Source organism: Pithys albifrons, chromosome 5 (assembly GCF_047495875.1).
Source record: "Pithys albifrons albifrons isolate INPA30051 chromosome 5, PitAlb_v1, whole genome shotgun sequence".
Taxonomy (NCBI): domain Eukaryota; kingdom Metazoa; phylum Chordata; class Aves; order Passeriformes; family Thamnophilidae; genus Pithys; species Pithys albifrons.
The window spans coordinates 73450672-73471729 of NC_092462.1; the positions used below are offsets into that span (position 1 = coordinate 73450672).

The following is a 21058-nucleotide window of genomic DNA, read 5'->3' on the forward strand; positions in this document are numbered from 1 at the left end:
AGCAATGGAGATGTAAAGTGGAGCTTGCAGTACGACCATTTAAACTGAAATGAGAGCTCTGCTCACTGAGCAAAGGCTTTTCTTAATTCCCTTCCTGTTTGGACAATTTGATCCACTTCTTTTTTCTCCACTACAACCACAAAGGTCTGTCCTGCAGTGAATGGATAGGCTTTTTTCTGGGATAACTTCCAGGTTAAAGAGAAAGGATTTACACTTGAATGAAACATAGGCACTGTATTTGGAAAATTTGTTTTGAAAACTTGGGAAGGAAGCAAAGCCTCCTTCATTTAAAAAGGGACTCAATTAACATTCTCCAACAAGTCTTCCTATCGAAAGGACAGTACTTGCTGGGGGCCATGTGATCTGCCACTTGCCCTCCTGGCTCACAATGTCCCTTTCTGAAATACAGGGCACTGCTTTGGAGAAACACGAGGATCTTTGCACAGCTTTCCAAAGGGCTGCCTGTCACCGGCAAGGCCTTGACTCCAGGCATCAGATGTTCTATGACTTAAGCTCAGGAAACTTAAAATAGTGCTTAAAGACCCTAATAAAGGCCTAGAGTGACATGATCCTACTGTGGATCCCTCTCCAAGGACAGCTCAGCCACACTCAGCCACAACAGGGGGATGAATCCTCGGTGTCAATTGTCACCTCCTTGTTTTCCTAAAAACAAAGTTTCAAAACCTGTAAAGAATAGAGTAATAACCAGGTGTTCTGATTTTGGTTCCCACATTTCTGGGTGTGGGCTTGATCTGCAGCAAGCAGCAGCCAGACAGGACCACCCTAAGGGTTATCTTGGGTTCGATCCTGCAAGAGCTGGGCATGCCTAAATAATGCCCACGCAGGAGAAGGAAAACAACCTTTGCCGTACTTTTTTTCCAGCTAATGTGAAAGGGGGAAAAAAGGCTACTGGCATTTAATATGCACTTTTATTTCTGAATTTCCCTTATCAACTGCACATGACAGAGCATTCTTCACCCTTTAATAAGTACAGGTTGAAGTCGAGTCTGACTGGAAGTTGATGATGGATTGAGAATGGGAGCCCATGTCAATACACAGCAGATTGGGGCGGGAGATAAAGGCATTATTAGTGATTATTGCAACAGCAAACATGCAACTATCACCTCATCCAACACTCCGGGGACCATCTGTAGCACACCACTCTCCTTAAGTTCTTCTGGTTGCCTCCAATTGCAGAGTGACCCAGGGATGTGCAACAGAAGGGAACAGTTGCCTGCAGCTGCCCCATCAGTGCCTCAGTGGGACTATGCAGGGAAAACAAGGACAAGGCTCTCCCAGTAATTTAAGTGTTGAGATGTGAGCTACTCTTTGGAAAAATATGATTTCCCCCTGCTGACCATGCTTTTAGTTCAGGCACTGAATCTGGTGTGGATAACTATGAAAACTTTCCTGCATTCTATCGCTGTTCTTTAGAACATCCCAAACAAATTGGTGGTTTGGGAGTTTGTCTAAAATCAAAACGGAACAAACACCCTGATTTTTTTTCCCACCATGCGAAATAAAAGCGATTGAGGAGCTTTGTTATTAGGTAAGATTTTCCAGGGGAAAGTGAACACGATTTAAATTCACAATGCAGTGGAACAGTTTCCTCACACAGACAAGTGCCTCCCTCTTAACCCCTGCTGGTCACAAACAGATGTCAGGACAGGAAGCAGCAGAAAATCCTCTACACATCTAGAAATGAACCGCAAGGTACTTTGCACAGCTGGTAAATGAGCTGCTCGATGATAAACACACTTAACAGAGTTTACATTTGCTTAAGACACTTAAAGATTAAGAGGTCTGCTCCTGTCTTTTCTGCCAGCTACAGGCAATGCTGGACAGCATAACAAGGTGAAGATACTTCTTAGATGAGGTTAAGCAAGAAACAAACGAAAAGTTGTGACAGCTCCCCCAAGATACAGGGTCAAAAGTTGGGCTCAGCTTGAGCTTTGTGTGAAAACCCTCCACTCATCCCAAGAGCATCCTCAAAACATTTGGACATGACACAATTTACAGTCACTCTCCCACTACCTTGGGCTAAAGATCCCCTTGGCAGATGGATCTTCTGCACCTGGAAACATCCCTTGTAGAACCTTCTCCTGAGAATATAACAGGTGGTAACAACTCATGAAATGTGCTCATATCCCCAACTCTTTAAATAAAACCCCACATCTTTGTCTGGCTTTGGTTTTGTTATGCCTTTGACAAGAGTCAACCCACTCCAGAAGTTTAAAACTGGGTAACTGCAGTAACTGCATCTTCTCAGGGAAGAAAGGGAAGAGTATTTAATAATGAAATAGCTTCTCCCCTCCATGCCTAGAACTGGTCAAGCCAAACCCTGTGCCAGCTTTCTGATCCTGCCCACTATGCATCTGCATGTTCTGAACAAGCTTTAGGACCAGAAACTTGTTGCAAAGTCCAGGTGTCTGCACACACAGAAAAAGAGGCACATTTTCTGTTATAACACATTGTATTTAACTTCAGGGGCAAAGTTATCCTGCATGTTTTGTCAGAAGACCCCTCCAAAAAGGATTTAAACACTAGAAAAACTGTGCTTTTAAGTGAAGCTGCCTGGCCAACATGGGCAAAGTCTGAAACTGCTGTAACTCTTTGCTTTGGGACTCAAATGTTACTGTAAATTTGCAGACATACAGAGCCTCTGCCTCAGAAAGTTGCTGGAACTGATGGGGACATGGCCCTGTATTTACACCACTTGCCCCACTGTGCACCTTCCCGTGTCCCTTTGTTACCGAGCACATCTTCCTCTCCCTGCTCCAAAGCAGATTAAGCTTAATAAACTTATGTAGTTGTGAAGTGTACTGCCTATTATCCAATTAGACAGCTAACGAGATCTGAGTAGCAGCACGTAGGCACCGAGAGCTGTCGGCTGATACCTGGTACGGATTAGACACGTTCCTTATTTTTCCAGCCCTTGCAGAAAAAGGGTTGTGATTGGTTCAAAGGCTGCTCTGAAGACTGGGTTCAGGTAATTGTTTAATTTTGTTTGGGACCCACGACCACATCACGTTTCTTTCCTCTTGATCTCCTGGAGCTGTCACATTGCAAATGTCCCGTACAAAAGTCCTGATAGATCTGGCGTGACTTTTGGTGTGGGCAGGGACAGGTCTCATCACCTTTAAGGGCCCTTCCAGCTTGAGAAATCTATGGAACAGTAAAGGAAAATGTCCAGAAGCAATAAGGATATTCAGAAATGCATCTTTATTAGCTCTGTGCTGTTCCACATGATATTCCTGTAAGGTGCACCTAAGGAAACATGAATCAGATGTAAACACCATAAAACTGCTGCATGACAACATCATTCTCGGAGCATAATTATCGAGGGTTTGTTATCTAATTGGGAGAGCACTGGAAAGCGGGTCCAGCCAAGCATAAGGGCTGTGCAATATTTTCATTACCAGTGTGGATGACAGACTGGAATGTATGGCCACAAACCCAACAGATGATTCAGCTGGGAGGATTTGCAAGCACCGTGGTGTACAGATTTCCATTTCTAAATTATCTTGATGCACTGGTCTAATAACAACAGGAGGAAATGCTTGAGCAAGAGAAGTCACAGGTACAAACGCAAAGCTGGGGAGAAACTTCCTATTCAGCAAGACTCCAGGAAAGACTCTTGAGAGGGTCAAGGTAAAATTATGAGGTTCAACAGCTGCATAAAGGCAAAGCTCAAAGGATGATCCATAAAAGCAAGACTCAGCTCTGCCGTGCAAAGTCCTGCCCTTGGGTGCTCACTGCTGTACAGCTGCTGTGCTTTGTGGGCAGGCAGACCTGAGAGAATCCTGTGGAGAACAACATTAAAAAACACCAGGTATGACATTAAGCTGGATCTATTTAAGCCAGACATGTTCCTAAGAACAGACTAGCCCAGGCAAGCAAGCAGGACACGGCCTGGGGGGAGCCTCCTCCTTCCAAATCCAGCAGGAAAACTCAAGAGTTTCACTCTCCTGAGTTTAACCTTCCGGCTTTTATCTTTGTTTAAAAACAAGCTAATGGCCATTAATGCAGACAGAAAGAACAAAACTCCAGGGGGCTTCATCAACATAGAAAAAGAGACCAGAATCTACTTTTTAGAGTCCCACATGTTCTTACTTCACACCTTTCTTTCAGCTCACTTTCCCCGCAGCAAAGCCCCACAGAGGTCAGTCTGAACACAACCTTCCACTGTTTTGAAGCAACTCCCTCATTAGATCTTTTAAGGAGTGACCATCCTACAGACACTTAACTTGTCCTCACAAAGGAGAAATAGGGATTGGATGGGTGGAGCACACAGCTTTAAACTGCCAGAGGGAAGGGTTAGATGGGATATTGGGAAGAAATCCTTCCCTCTGAGGCTGGGGAGGCCCTGGCACAGGTTGGGCAGAGAAGCTGTGGCTGCCCCATCCCTGGAAGTGTCCAAGGCCAAGTTGGACGGGACCTGGAGCAACCTGGGCATAGTGGAAGGTGTCCCTGCCCATGGGAAGGGATTGGAACTGGATCATCTTTCAAGGTCTCTTCCAACCCAAACCATTCTGTCTGTGAATAAAATTTGGTTGGATCATGGAACTTGAAAGGTAGCAGCCAACAGACCAGAATACAGGACGGAAGAGAATGAGGGAACAGGGTTTGTTAAACTCGGAGAAGAAATTAGGTTAGTAGGGGAACCAACTTACACCTTCCACTGCCTAACTGGGGGTTACAGATGGAGCCAGACTCAGTGGCAGAAAAAAAGGACAAGAAACAATGGGCATGACTGGAAGCCAGGGAAATTCTAATCAGACAAGAGGAAATTGCTCCTCTCCACAAGAGCACTAAGCATGGCATCAACGTGCCACACTTAACTGGAAAAGGTCTAGAACTTCTCCAAAAACGCTCACAAAAAACCCCTACCTTTGATCCTGGCCCTGCCTGGAGCAGGTCAGACAAGGCAGCTCCAGATGTCCTTTGCTACCTCAGTTACTCTTTAGTTCTAAGAAATCTTTATCAAGGAAAACTGAACAAGGGATTTTGCCCAATAGTCTTCATCACTCTACATCTGTTCAGTGCTAACAAGTACTTTAGACTCAAAAGCTGTCAATAAAATACCTTCCACATGACTAAAAGTCCCAGTCTCTGTAAATGAGGGAGAAAAAAATAAGGAATTAAACACTAAGAGTTTTCACTGTGACCGGAAACCAAACAAGAGAAACTGGAGACTCACACAGAAGTCACACAGAAGTTCTGGAGAAAACTGTGAGGAACCCAAAAAAGATACATACTGACAGTTCAAACAACAAAATCCAGACTGCTCCTCCCTACCTGCTCTTCCCACCACAATAAACACGAGTGGATGCCAAGAGATGTTTTGGACCTGTCCAGACCAGCCTTCTTTTTGGTGAGAACTTCTTCAGTTGTCTCAGGACAAAGGCTCTCTGTGTGCAGACACACCTTTCACACACACTTCCTACTCTCTCCCACTGAAAGGTATAAGAGGTGTTAATAGATCCAGAGAAAACACCTGGAACAATATACACAGAGAAGGTTTTCCTTTTTTTTTTCCCACCCAACAAAATAAAGTGAAGCAGTTTACCTTAGTAAATAATGTTTACCTTAGTAAATAATGTTTCTAGTGCTTATATGCTGTTTTCTGTCATGTTTTATGTTTGAATGCTACCTCTCCTCTCAGAATAATCTTCACATCCACATTTTACCAGCTTGAGAAATGCATGAATAACCAAGTCCTTCATAGAAACAAAGATACAGCAGGTACAAAATCAGACGCAGGGAGCGTAACCACTGCAGGGAGGGAGAAGGGAAGGTCACTCCTGAGCTCCAGCTGGGAGGTCAGAGAAGGTAAGCACAATGCCTGAGCTGCAATCGAGCTAATCATGGGGAAAGCCTTGGCCAGAGCAGCTGGAAAGGACCTTCACCTTACAACAGGGAGAAACTACTCTGGAATACTCAGAAATCCATAATACATCCCTGTGGAAAAGACAGCACTTGAGTAAGAAGAGCATGTGCTCTGTTTTTATAGTGGGGAAAGAGACAAAGCCATAATGAAACCTTCCATGGCAAAACACTTTATCTGTGCTCTGTTCAAAACTAAAATGCATCCATCATACCCCAAGGTCCTCATGAGAGTCATAAAATGGTGTTTGCTGGTTCAGTACAGGCAGGTACCAGACAAGAGCACTCCAGGCAAGTTTTGGCCCTGCAGCTCAAGAAAGACACGGCCCAGGGATCCCCAAAGGCTGCTCCAGAGGATGGAACAGCTTGCTCTGTCCAGTAACAAAAGGGCAAGAGGGCAGCAATCCTCAACTGCAGCACAAGAAATCTAAGTCAGAAACTAGGAAAATCTTGGTAACAGCAAGAACAGTGAAGGACTTTCAAGGATCACCCCGGGAGGACAGGGAAAGTCCATCACTTGAGGCTTTTAACAACTGTGTTGGACAAACATCTGCTGGGAAAGTTTAGATAGATCTGACCCGTTCTTGGGGTAGGAGGTCTGACTGGACAATTTACGGTCCCTTCCGGCCCTGCTGTTCCTTGTTGTGACAGAAACATGACAGCAGAACATGTGAGCAGCAGCCCCAGAGCACACGAGCTTCCCTAATATCTCCATCATACATTGGAGAAACTCTGTAAGATGCCACGTGCAGCAGCTGCCCATTCTCACATGGCACTTTCTTCCTCTGTTTGTGGAGGAGTAATAAAGAGCTAACACAAAGCTGGACTCACAGAACAGGCACAGGAACAGGAACTCCCCAGCACACCCTTCCCAGTGAGACAGCCCCTCTCACACCCCACAGCATGGCCATGGTTATTAGCAGGAGCCTGCCCACGCTTTTCCTCCCAGTTGTCTCCTTCCCCTCCCATCCTGCAGTCAGAGTAGCTCTTTCTTTTTACTTTAGGCCTTTCTTCTGTTCCTCCCTGAACTATTGATGGGTAACATCTTCAGCACTGGATCCCTGCCCACCACTCAGCCATGGATCCCACCCCAAGGGAATTGGGACACAAAAAGGGAAATGACCTGAGGCTTCACTCCAAAGCCTACAGTCACACTCAGCCCTTTGCCAAGTTCTCCTCAAACCTCAAAGAGAGGCACCAGATGCCACTGTAACACTAGAGAGATGGTATGAGCTCCCCATGACTAGAGAGAGACACTTAATTCAGTCTGCTGGGAGGACTTTGCGCTCCTACAAGCATTTAATGAATGGCACAAACTGTTCTGTGGGATCAGAGCATCCCAAAAGCAGAGTGCAAACTGCAAGCTCCAAAGTACCAACCTATACCTCAGGATTAAAGCTTCACTCATCAAAGAGGTTTTAAGAATTTTTGCTTCCTCACATGCCCCTCTCAACTCCTCCTGGCCCATTCTTGTAAATCCAAAGTCAATCTCCAAGCTGTCAGTCATGTCTGTTTGAGGAAGAACAGTGAGGAAGATGACAGAAGTGGTCCCAGGGAGAAATAGCCACACACATGTGTGTGTTTGGGAGCACATCCCAGTGATATGCACATGTGTGTGTGTTTGGGAGCACATCCCAGCTATATCTACATGTGTGTGTGTGTGTTTGGGAGCACATCCCAGCTATATCCACATGTGTGTGATTTTGGAAGCACATCCCAGCTATATCCACATGTGTAATTTTGGGAGCACATCCCAGCTATATCTACACATATGTGTGAGCACATCCCAGCTACATCCACATGTGTGTGATTTTGGGAGCACATACCAGCTATATCCACACATGTGTGTGTGTTTGGGAGCACATCCCAGCTATGCCCACATGTGTGTGTGTTTGGAAACACATCCCAGCCATATCCACATGTGCGTGAGCACATCCCATCTATATCCACACCTGTGTGTGAGCACATCCCATCTATATCCACATGTGCATGTGTTTGGGAGCACATCCCAGCCATATCCACATGTGTGTGTGTTTGGGAGCACATCCCAGCTATATCCACATGTGCATGTGTTTGGGAGCACATCCCAGCTATACCCACGTGTGTGTGTTTGGGAGCACATCCCAGCTATAACCACATGTGTGTGTTTGGAAGCACATCCCAGCTATACCCACATGTGTGTGTTTGGGAGCACATCCCAGCTATAACCACATGTGTGTGTTTGGAAGCACATCCCAGCTATATCCACATGTGTGTGTGTTTGGGAGCACATCCCAGCTATACCCACATGTGTGTGTGTTTGGAAGCACATCCCAGCCATATCCACATGTGTGTGTGTTTGGAAGCACATCCCAGCCATATCCACATATGTGTGAGCACATCCCATCTATGTCCACGTGTGTGTGGGCACATCCCAGCTATATCCACACGTGTGTGAGCACATCCCATCTATATCCACATGTGAGATGTTGGGAGCACATCCCAGCCATACCCACACGTGTGTGTGTGTGTGTTTGTCAGCACTCCCCAGCACATCTGAGGGCACAGTTATGCAATCCCAGAAACCTCAGATCCAAGTTTGCACTGTCCTTAAGGACAGCCCTGACTGTCTGTGAAGTGCTGAGAGCAGCAGTCATGGGACAGGCCAAGGATTGGATCCAACCGAAAAATAACCCCATAAAAAAGGGATGTGTGGGCTGCCTGACCACGATCTGTCACCCACAGTCACACCAGAACATGCATAAGAAGAGGATGAACCCTTTCACTAGAAGTAGTGTTTTAAAATTGTGTAAGTCGCTCATGAGTCTGTGCCCTGACAGGGCTGGAAAACAGTTATGCAAGAGAGGAAACACGCAGTCGGAGACAGGACAGCTCAGAGCAAACATCTCAGTGCAGCTCCCACTCCTGAAACCAGGGTCTTGCAAAACAACCCTCCCTCCAGCTTCCCAGGCTCTCCCAAAGGGTCTGTGAGCTTCAGGAGTTCAACCAAAGGATTACCAGTCACATCCTCCTGGCAGAGTCCTCTGGGATCACAACGGTGGCTGATTCCAAAAAAGCAAATCCTGTTAGAAGAAGACTGGAGATCAAAGCAGGAGGTCACACCTACATCCTGGAACATGCATGCCCATGGGACAGAAGAATTTTTAATTCTGTTTCAGACTAAGTGCCCATCCAACAGAAACATCAGGTTAGAACACTTGACTGCTACACCTGTACAAGGTCTTTGTGAGAAAAGCCATTCCCCACCTGCCCTGAAAAATGAATTAAACTGAACTGACTCTTAGAAAAAGAAAGAAACTCCTTCTTTCCTATGCAATTCCCAGCTTAGGGATAAACCAGGACTATCTGCTTCATTCAGCAAAAGGTGTTTTCCAGATACATCAGCTACAAGGGAACTTGAGCAGGTACTTCACAACAGAAATGATCCAAACCAACGTGCTTTTTTTCTTTTCCTCCTCCTCAGAGTGTGCAAACATCATTGCATCATGTCAATATTTCAGTCATTCCAAGCATGCCAGCAAAACCCATGCCACTCAGCTCAGTCTAGAGGACACACTTAAGAAAAATCTGGCATTATGCAGAGTAATGAATGAAGAAATTAATAATTATGTATCCATTCTTCAAAAACTATCTACGTCCATTTAGTTCTCTTCATCAGCCAGGAAAATAAATATTTTCCTATTTCTTAAAAGGTAGTTCCTGCCTTTGAACTCAGTAGGTACACACACACACATAAAAAAGTGGAATCAAATGAACTTTTCAAGCCAATATAAAGACTTTGTAGCCCTTTAAAGACCTATTGGGTAAAAGAAATGCATGTGACCAAAGCACAAAATTCCCCACAAGCTGAAATTGTCTGTGTTTACGTCATTTCAGCTCTCTGGGCTCCTCACAGCTGAGACTCTCCTCACTCTCTGCAAACTCCATTCTGCCACTGATCTGCTCCATGGCCTCCAGAAGTGAGATAAATACGGTCTCAGAGCACGAAGTGGAAAACCACTTCAAAGAGAGAATACGCAACAACCAAAGCCCTGGGTAAGTCACCACTCCAGGGCTGAAAAATGTGTTTCCCTCAGACCCAGCAAGTTCCCAGCCACCATCACTCTGAGTTACCCCAGAGCACTAACAATAGCTGCCTTGTTTAACTGAGCCTTAAAGGATGGCTTGCTAGCAGAGAACTAGCCAGGAACAGCTCAGAGATCAAACTCCAGAGTGAACAGCAAGGAGGGTCTTTTTGACCCTTCTTGCATTACACTCCTGCTGATGAGCTCATCCCATTACCTTTGGAGCAACCCAAGCCTTTCCCAGTGCCAAATCACTCCCTACTGCACCTCACACCTTCCCTTACATCCCATCTATGCAACCTCATGTCCAAAATCTCACAAAACAAAAACTTCAATTACCATGAAAAGTAAAAAAAAAAATTCTAAAATTGCACTTAAAACCAAGGATATGATTAAAATTCATCAAACGCCATCAGTGCTTAAAAATCTACTGCCTTTAAGTATTTCCAGAAGAAAAGGACACCAGCACACAGAGCACATCTTCCAAAGCAAGTGTCCTTGTTGTGGTGCTGTCAGGTTCTGACAACAAATATGGTGCTATAAGAGCCCTGTGTGGTGTGTTACCCACAGCTCAGGTTTGCTGCTTCAATCACAGAATGGTTTGGCTTGGAAGGGATCTTAAAGACTGCCTCATTCCAAACCCCCTGCCATGGGCAGCAACACCTTCCACCAGCCCAGGATGCTCCAAGCCCTGTCCAACCTGGCCTTGGACACTCCCAGGGATGGGGCAGCCACAGCTTCTCTGCCCAACCTGTGCCAGGGCCTGCCCACCCTCCCAGTCAGGAATTCCTTCCCAATATCCCATCTATCCCTGCCATTCCCCCTTGCCCTGTCACTCCAGGCCCTTGTCCAAAGTGATCTCATCATTGTCTAGAACTCCCTGAAGGGAAGTTCTGGCCAGGTGGGGGTTGGTCTCTTCTCCCAGGCACTCAGCAATAGGACAAGGGGGCACGATGGGTTCAAGCTCTGCCAGGGCAAATTTAAGCTGGGTATCAGAAAAAACTTCTTTGCAGAGAGAGTGCTCAGGCATTGGAATGGGCTGCCCAGAGAGGGGGTGGATTCCCCATCCCTTGAGGTTTTTCAGCTGAGCTTGGCCGTGGCACTGAGTGCCATGATCTGATAAAGGGACTGGAGTTGGACCACGGGTTGAACTTGATGATCTGGGAGGTCTTTTCCAACCCAATCCATTCTGTGATTCTGTGATTCTATGAAAGTCCCTCTTCAGCTCTCTTGGAGTCCCTTCAGGCACTGGGACTCCTTGGAGCCTCCTCTTCTCCAGGCTGAACACCCCCAGCTCTCTCAGACACTCACCTGCAATTCAACTCCTGCCCCAGGGTCCCTCCAGGGTGCTGGCTCTGGTACCCAAAGCCTTTTTTTCCCATGCAACAAATAAAGAACACACTGTGCTGTGCATTCCAGTGATGCAAAGGGCACACTCTGGTCAGGTGAAGGGAAGGACAGTGCCATGAACTCCCTAAGGAGCACCCACCCTGCACAGCAATCCCACTGCAACACCAACTGATGGTCTCCTGTTTAATAAAAGTCAGGTGGATGTGTCAAGTTTAACCTCAGCAGGCTTTATTACAGGTTGCAATCTCCTTTCATAAGGTACAGGGAGGAGCTGAACCTCATAGAATCATATAATTGATTGGGTTGGAAAACACCTCTGAGATCAAGTCCAACCCTTGTTCCAACTCCAGTCCCTTTACCAGATCATGGCACTCAGTGCCACGGCCAAGCTCAGTTGAAAAACCTCCAGGGATGGGGAATCCACCCCCTCTCTGGGCAGCCCATTCCAATGCCTGAGCACTCTCTCTGCAAAGAAGTTTTTTCTGCTCTCCAACTTCAATTTCCCCTGGCAGAGCTTGAGCCCATTGTGCCCCCTTGTCCTATTGCTGAGTGCCTGGGAGAAGAGACCAATCCCCACCTGGCTAGAACTTCCCTTCAGGTAGTCACAGACTCCCCAGGTACGTTTACAATTGTACAGAGACACAAAGACAGGACCTCAAAGTGAGGTTCTTAAAAAGCCACTCTCCAGAATGGAGCCACACACCTCCTGAAACAGCTGCACCACATCCACGTGCTCTTCAGGTGCCACCCATGCACATGGTGGTAACTGGAGTTGCCACCAAGTTTTATTTTCCAAGCAGTTCACATTCCTGCCCATGGTATTTCTGGAATCTTTTCTACAAATACAAAGAAACCACTGAAATATTAGATTATATTAAAAAAATATATAAAAAGCACAGATTTGTGACCAATTTCCATGGTGACTCCTATAAAAGCGAGTGCAAAGGCAACACATCAGCAGAGCCGATGGGAATGGGACACACCATCAAGGTGGCTGAAAACTTTCATGTTCCCTCAGCAGGAAAACAACAAGGCTGATAACACAGTCTGCCAAAACCACAAAGGTGGTTTTGAGATGCCATTTTTTAAATTATTTCTGTCTTAGGAGTCTGTAATAGGATTAATTGGTTGCATTTGTGGGGTTTTTATGGTTTTGCTTCTATTCCCTATTCCCATGGGGGGTTATCATCCCTCTCCCACATTACTGCTGGATTATAGATTAGTTTTTGCACCCAAGCAGAGCAGGACAGACCCTTAACCCACATTCTTAAACCAGAGGTTTAGACTCTCTTTTGAGAAAGGAGAGTTCAAATCCATTCTTCACCCACATCAATTCCAAGAGGCAATCTTTATACCACTTCAATTTATTATTTATCCCTCTGACATAACCTTTTAGCTCACCAACAGGGCTAAAAAATCAGTTATTTAATTTCCATAGACTAGACTTCATTAACTTCTGGAGAGGACTAATGTTTGTGGCCACTGGGAAAGGGTATTTCTACATTTTTCCATTTTCTGGTCTGTTAATTACAATTACTGAGAGAAGGAGACAGCGGTGAGATTTGTGAAACACAGCAGGCTGTGCTTTAATACTTGTAAAAGGAACAGAGAAAATAAATTTTCTCTCTTTTTTTGTGTAACCCAATCATACAAAGTTAATTCACATGCTTCACAACTCAGCATCACCATTCTCCTTAGACACTCCTTTGGGCCAGCAGGAATTTAGTTGGAGAACCTCAGATTTGATTAGAAGGGATTACTTTTCTGTGGGATGACAGGAGCAGAAAATATGAAGTGATTTAAGTGGGGATGAGAGAGGCAGATACACTTTGGAGGCAGGAAACAGAATGCAGGAATACTCCTCCAACATTCTGAGGGAGAGATGGGCAGGAGTCCAACAGTTTTTGAGGATGGAGAATAGTGAAAAACCCAAATTGCACTACTTGGCTAAGGTGGAGATCAGTAAATGTACCATTACACCCCTTAGATCAAAGGATGCTGTAGGGAGCTCATAAACTGCTGAGTCTCCCATTTGTGAGAAATGTTAATAATTTGACTGAAATTTCCAAACTCTACCTCGCCTCCCTCAACCCCACCAAGTCAGCTGAGATTCCTCCATCCCACATTTCAGAGACACCACAGTTGACTCATGACAGCACATTTTGGTGGGAGTGACACAACAGGGAGAAAGCCCTTTCAGCACAAACCAGAGGAGATATCCAGGTGTGCTTTCAGCAGCAGCAGCAGCAGAGAGGAGGACACGGGATCCCAGGACACGTGCCATGTGTTTGTGGCATTCCAGCCACGCACTCCAGCTTTTCGGGGAAGTGTGGCACAAAGCTGTGCAGGTCCAGAGCAGCTGCTCCATGGAGCAAAGGATGGAGAAGGAAAAACAACCACAGTGCCCAACGTCAGCTGGCATTTTCAGGACTTAAAGCCCCAGAACTCTGTGCCTATTCCCCCACACAGCTCAGCCAAAATACCAGCTGGATGCTCCTCCAAACCCAAAGATGTCCAGGTAAACATTTGAGCAACTACACAATGATTTGGATCCAGGTACTGAGTCAGACCCAAGACCTCTGGATTTTTGCCAGCTCAGTAGTCATCCAAATCTGCTTCCTAGTCTGGCTACCCACTCCACAACAGCAGCACGAGGGAAAGGCAGCACTGTTTTTTTCTAGAGGCAAAGCCAGCTGAAACCACGGAGCTTGTTACTCCCTAAAAAACACAGTACATCTGTTCCACAGCAGTGCCATAAAAGATTAGCAAGTGCTGGGCTAACAATCTGGAAAGGGAAAAGCACCTAGGAGAGCAAAATGTTATCACTAAGTCAATAAAACAACATCTGTATAGGGCTGAGAACGTAACAGCATTCTTGCACAACACTCAGAAATGCTCCTGGGCTAATTTCTTGTTCTCCACTAAACCTGTCTGGTAACTCTGGGAATAGAGCTGCGCTGTGCAGGCTCCGGGAAAAGTGGATCAGCAGGGTGAGGTGAGGACAGAGCTCTGGGCTCGACTCTGTTTGTGAAGGACCGCGGAGTAGCCGATACATATGGGGCTTCACTTTTATGTAAAGCTCGTGTTTGTATCTGATATATCAGGGCAATCACAGCTGGCCCCGGCACCAGGTGGGAGACAGTGTGTCTACAAACCACACACAGCACTTTTTGGGGGGATCAGAGCAAGGATGCAGCAGAGCAGCTCTGAGTCCGGGGCTGAGGATGTAAATTGCTGAAATGCTTTGTTTTGAGGTCAGGTTCGGTAACTAACAATTGGATTTGTGCATTTCACTACCGCGAGTTCAGGGCTAATCCTTCATCTTATCACAGCGACCTCAAAGACAGAGCAATTCCGGAGAATTCAATGGATCTGACTGGAAACACTGGATCGGTGTGAACTGCCAAGCCCTCGATACTGTAACAGCTTTGTATAAACAAAAAACACCAAGCTCGTCACTTACACCCCGACCACGGTGACTTCCACACTTAACCTTTCCTCTTCATGTCATCGCCTGGAATGCCAAGGCGGGGAATGCGGAGGCGCAGATCGCGTGCGGGTGACACGCTGACTTCAACATGTCAGAGGGGAAAACCGGACCCAGAACATCCCAAAATCCCAACATAACCATGGGTTGTTCCACCCTCAGTCGAAACAGCGATCTTTTCTCCCCAAAACCAGGGGTAGGGGACCTCGCTTGCAGCCTCCTGCTCTGCACCTGAGCTGGGCTGGGGAACGAGGGTCCTGCACGTTCCTGGGCTGGTTTGGTGTGTGTGGGATGGGGCACAGGGAATGGTCCCTTAGGATGATGTGTGGGCACAGGGAGTGTGTGGGACAGGGCACAGGGAATGGTCACTCAGGATGGTGTGTGGGACAGGGCACAGGGAATGATCCCTTAGAATGGTGAGTGGGTCGGAGCACCAGGAATGACCCTTTAGGATGGTGTGTGAGACGGGGCACTGGGAATTATGCCCTTAGGATGGTGTGTGGGACAGGGCACAGGGAATGGATCCTCAGAATGATGTGTGGGACGGGATACAGGGAATGATCCCTTAGGATGGTGTGTGGGACAGGGCACAGGGAATGGACCCTCAGGATAGTGAGTGGGACAGGGCACAGGGAATGATCCCTTAGGATGGTGTGTGGAACAGGGCACAGGGAAAGGATCTTGAGGATGGTGTGTGGGACAGGATAGAGGGAATAACCCCTTAGGATCGTGTGTGGGACAGTACACAGGGAATGGTCTCTTAGGATGGTGTGTGAGAGAGGGCACAGGGAATGGATCTTCAGGATGGTGTGTGGGATGGAATACAGGGAATAACCTCTTTAGGATGGTGTGTGGGACACGGCACAGGAATAACCCCTTTAGGATGGTGTGTGGGACAGGATACCAGGAATGACCCCCTTAGGATGGTGTGTGGGACAGGATACAGGGAATGGGGTACATGGAATGGCCCCTTAGGATGGTGTGTGGGACAGGGCACAGGGAGTGTGTGGGACAGGGCAGGGAATGGACCCTCAGTATGGTGAGTGGGACGGGGCACAGGAATAATCCCTTTAGCATGATGTGTGGGACAGGATACCGGGAATAACCCCTTAGCATGGTGTGTGGAACACAGCACAGAAAACACCCTTGGAGCGCCTTGGGTAAGTGAGTGTGCGGGACAGCGCACAGGGAATGCCCCTGGAGCGGCTTGGGCAGGTGGGTGTGCGGGCTGGGACACAGGGAATGGCCCCTCAGACAAAGCCCCCCGCCCTCTCTCCGGCCCCTCCGCGGCACCTGCGGCGGGAGGGCCTCGGTGGAGGTTGCCCGTGCGGGGACCCGTGCGGGGCCACAGCCGGGCAGCCCCCGCCGAGGCCCTCCCGCCGCAGGTGCCGCCCAGGGGACCCTCCGTGGAGACCCTGCACGGGTGTCCCGGGGCCGCTGCCGCCCCCCGCCCACCTCGTACCTGTGTGTGCGGTGCCGGAGGGGACTGTCGGGGTCTGGGCGGTCGCCCGGCTGTCTCCTCGCTGCCCTCCCTCCGCTGAGCGGCTCCCGGCGCTGCTGCTGAGCGGCGGCTGCGGGCACTGCGGGGCCAGAACCAGCGCCGGCCTGTTTTCCAGCCGCCTCCTCCCCGCCCCGGCCCCGCCTCAGCCGCGGTCTCCTCCTCCTCCTTCTTTTCCTCCTCCTTCTTTTCCTCCCCCTCCTTCTTTTCCTCCTCCTCCGCCACGCCCGTCCAGCGCCGCCGGATCGCCGAACTTCGAGGTTAGGACCGTGTGTTCTGTGAATCATAGAATCATAAAATCGATTGGGTTGGAAAAGACCTCCGAGATCATCAAGTCCAACCCTTGGTCCAACTCCAGTCCCTTTACCAGATCATGGCACTCAGTGCCACGGCCAAGCTCAGTTGAAAAACCTCCAGGGATGGGGAATCTACCCCCTCTCTGGGCAGCCCATTCCAATGCCTGAGCACTCTCTCTGCAAAGAAGTTTTTTCTGCTCTCCAACTTCAATTTGCCCTGGCAGAGCTTGAACCCATCGTGCCCCCTTGTCCTCTTGCTGAGTGCCTGGGAGAAGAGACCAACCCCCACCTGGCCAGAACTTCCCTTCAGGCAGTTCCAGACAGTGCTGAGGTCACCTCTGAGCCTCCTCTTCTCCAGGCTAAACACTCCCAGCTCCCTCAGCCTCTCCCCACAGGAGACCAGCACTTAATATACTCCTGGAAAAGCTGGTAGCCCATGGCTTGGACAAGTGTACCCTCTGCTGGGTTAGGAGCTGGCTGGAGGGTCAGGCCCAGAGAGTCGCACCCAGCTGGTGACCAGTGGTGTTCCCCAGGGGTCAGTGTTGGGGCCAGTCCTGTTTAACATCTTAATTGGTGATTTAGATGAGGGGATTGAGTCCGTCATCAGCAAATTTGCTGATGACACCAAGTTGGGAGGGAGTGTCGACCTGCTGGAAGGCAGGAGGGCTCTTCAGAGGGATCTGGATAGACTTGAGAGATGGGCTGATTCCAGTGGGATGAAGTTCAACAAGGCCAAGTGCAGGTCCTGCCCTTTGGCCACCCGAGCCCCCAGCAGCGCTCCAGGCTGGGCACAGAGTGGCTGGAGAGCAGCCAGACAGAAAGGGACCTGGGGGGACTGAGGGACAGGAAGCTCAACAGGAGCCAACAGTGTGCCCAGGTGGCCAAGAAGGCCAATGGGAACCTGGCCTGGATCCAAACTAGCGTGGCCAGCAGACCCAGGGCAGTGACCCTTCCCCTGGACTCTGCCTTGGGGAGGCCACACCTTGAATGTTGTGTTCAGTTCTGGGCCCCTCAGTTGAGGAAAGATCTTGAGGGGCTGGAGCGGGGCCAGAGAAGAGCAACAAGGCTGGAGAAGGGACTGGAGCACAAGTGCTGTGGGGAGAGGCTGAGGGAGCTGGGGGTGTTTAGCCTGGAGAAGAGGAGGCTCAGAGGTGACCTCAGCACTGTCTGGAACTGCCTGAAGGGAAGTTCTGGCCAGGTGGGGCTTGGTCTTTTCTCCCAGGCACTCAGCAATAGGACAAGGGGGCACAATGGGCTCAAGCTCTGCCAGGGGAAATTGAAGTTGGAGAGCAGAAAAAACTTCTTTGCAGAGAGAGTGCTCAGGCATTGGAATGGGCTGCCCAGAGAGGGGGTGGATTCCCCATCCCTGGAGGTTTTTCAGCTGAGCTTGTCCATGGCACTGAGTGCCATGATCTGGTAAAGGGACTGGAGTTGGACCAAGGGTTGGACTTGATGATCTCGGAGGTCTTTTCCAACCCAATCCATTCTATGATTCTATGATTAAACCCGGTTTTGTTCCTGAGCTCTTTCAGCTTTCGTGGTCGCTGCTGTACTTGGAGGCTGCTGTGGTGACCCCGGCCCAAGTCGCTCTGCACAGCGCAGAGCACAGAAGTGCTTCATTCTTGTGCACTTTTTCCTGTTTTCATGCCCAGACAATGAAATTCATCTCATTTGAGCCCCTCTCTCAGATGAAGCTCAGACTGGGGACCAGAAGACCGCAGCCCTGCACAAGTGAGCTCCGCCAGGGTTTATCTCCAACATCCACCCCTGCCACTCGCTCCTATCAGTGTTTGTGCAGTTGCACAGGGCAGGGTGATACACAGGGGAAAAAGGCCGCGGGGAATCAAAAATAGGTATAGCTTTAAAGTTTTGTCAGCCTGAAGACCCCTAAAAGCCAGCAGAGGATTATATTCCCGGCAGCCTCCAAAAAAGGGATGTGTCAGCCTCAGCCCATCGCAGAGACCTGGGGTTAATAAACCCTCCCAGAGTTAATAAACACTCTTGGGGTTAATAAATGCCACCCCCCGGGATTAATAAACCTCTCCCTCCTCCTTCAGGGGTCAGGAACGGCAATAGGGGTCCCAGCACTACCCCAGAGTGACTCTCAGGCAGACCACCCAGCTGACATAATACATACAGCATATATATAATATATATAGACTATAATACATGCAGTATATAGTGCGTGTGTATTTATACATGTACAAACTCTATATATACTATATAGATACTATAATACATATCATACATTATGTACACATAATATGTATATATATACATTATATATACTAAATATATATACTGCAATACATATATACTATTTGTATAATGTATACTGTGTGTATACTATATCCTGTGTGTATAATAGATAGTATATATTGGACACCCCATCCCTGGAAGTGTTCAAGACCAGGTTGGACGGGGCTCTGAGCAACCTGTTCCAGTGGAATGTGACCCTGCCCACGGCAGAGGTTGGAATTAAGTTCCGTTCTAACCCAAACCATTCTGTGGTTCTAAATATGATATATATACTCTTAAATAGAGGCACAGAGACTCTGCCATGAAGACCCTTCCCCAAAGGGAGGGGGAAGCCAAAATAATCCAGTGTCCCTCGCTGGGAGATGGCATTCAGAGCCCTAAAGCAGAGGGAAGACAGTTCTGCTTGTTCTGAATGTGATGCCTTTAATGCAGCTACAGGGTAAAAGTGTCCTCTCCAAGCTGCAGCCCCCTAAGCAGCATGTTTTATTAAGTTACAACTTCTTTCCAAAAAAGTGATTGTGCCCAGGATTGAGCAATGTGTAATGCACAGGATGAGGGTCCAACACAGAGCTGGAACGCTCGGACATCCTGCAGTCTTCCCATTAAATGCTGGCTGAAATTGGTTTGGGATGCCTGGAGAGAAAGTCTGGAGGAAAGACTGCACCTTGGGTGGAAATCAGTCATGTCTGCAAACTGCCTTCAAGCATTTTAAGGTTTTATAGAACACACCCAGCTGCCTGCTGAAGGTTTGCACCTGCACAGCTGAGCTGAGGTTGCTGAGCCAGATGAAACATCAGTGGAAAACAGCAAGAATAACATGGATTTGGGTTTCCCAGCTTCCATCAGATCTTGAATAACTGTGAAAACTTTTCCATTTCGGATATATGGTGCTTTGCAGGCCATTTTTTCCAGACTTTGTACTTCCCTGACTGCCCTTCTCTGCTGCTGTCACTGCTGGAACTGATACCTGCAGAGCCCCTCGAAACTCCCAGGTGCTGAAGCCAATGTGGTGTTTGACAATCCATACAGGACAAGGGACAATATATAAGGTTATAAAGCTATCATAGAGCACCCAAAGGAGTGGCATGAAGATGGTGAAGGCTCTAGAAGGGAAGCCATAGGAGAGACTGAGAGTATTTGGCTTGTTCAGCCTGGAGAAGAGGAGACTGAGGAGAGACCTCACCATGGTCTGCAGCTTCCTCATGGGCAGCTCAGATCTCTGCTCTGTGTGAGCAGGGACAGGACCCAAGAGAACAGCTGGAGCTGTGTCAGGGCGGGGTTAGGCTGGATATTAGGAAAAGGTTCTTCACTCAGAGGGCAGTCAGGCACTGGAACAGGTTGCTTAGGGCAGGGGTCATGGCCCTGAACCTGCCAGAGTTCAAGGACTGGAATTGTTGGGCTGTCATGGTGTGGGGCCAAAATCTGGACTGGTTGATCCTTTTGGGTCCCTTCCAGCTCAGGATATTCTGTGATTCTATAACATCTCATGGCCACACTCTGTGTTTGAAATGTGGTTTCTGAGCCTGCTCTGCCCTCTCACACACTCTCCACAGCCTCAGAATTGGGGGTCTCCACCAAGCCTACAGATGGAAGCAGAGCTTTGTAAATTAAAGGACTGCAGGGAAATGAGCCATATCCCTGTTTTATCCAGCTATATCTGGAAAGAGAGAAATTGGCAACGAGGTTGGTTATGTTGGCTGGAAAGAGCAGCCTTTCCCACCAGACCGGACAGAGTCTGAGATGATGAGGAAATAGGGTCAGTGTGATGGTCCAGCTTGGAGATACCTGACTGGAGGGAGCAGTGGGGAAGTCAGGATTTCCTGCCTGGAGTCCTCAGCATCTCACAGAGCAATATCTGCCCCAGAGCTGCCTCTGATCCAGGCCGTGTTTGTTCATAGCCAAAGAGGAGCCCCAAAGAACAGACTGGTGCTCCCTGTTCCCACTGAGAAGCTGACCCACGAGGGATGCTAGTCATCCAACAGCTGGGAAAGCTGGGGAGCCAATTCCTACTGAATGGCACTTCTATTTCCTCCATAGCAAATAAACAACTGCACTGCAGGCCTGCACCAGCTCCGAGCTCGCTTGGCTGCAATTTGAAGCATTCAAACTAAATCTAGAAAGCTCTGAGTGGTTGGGGTCCCCTGGGCTCTACCCTCTTTCTCCAGTATAAATTTGGCAACAGAGCCCAGCCAGCCCAAAGCCCCAGGCATGCTTGTGA

The 21058-nt window shown here is 48.3% G+C and overlaps 1 protein-coding gene across 1 annotated transcript in view; it reads right to left on the reverse strand.

The window, feature by feature from the left end:
* The window catches only part of SMOX (spermine oxidase), a 55161-nt gene extending 38752 nt beyond the window's left edge, over nt 1-16409 (reverse strand). Inside the window, exon 1 of the mRNA XM_071557043.1 lies at nt 16250-16409. The gene's annotated coding sequence lies outside the window, so the exon portion shown is untranslated. The remainder of the gene's footprint in view (nt 1-16249) is intronic.
* Between the last annotated feature and the right edge of the window lie 4649 nt (nt 16410-21058).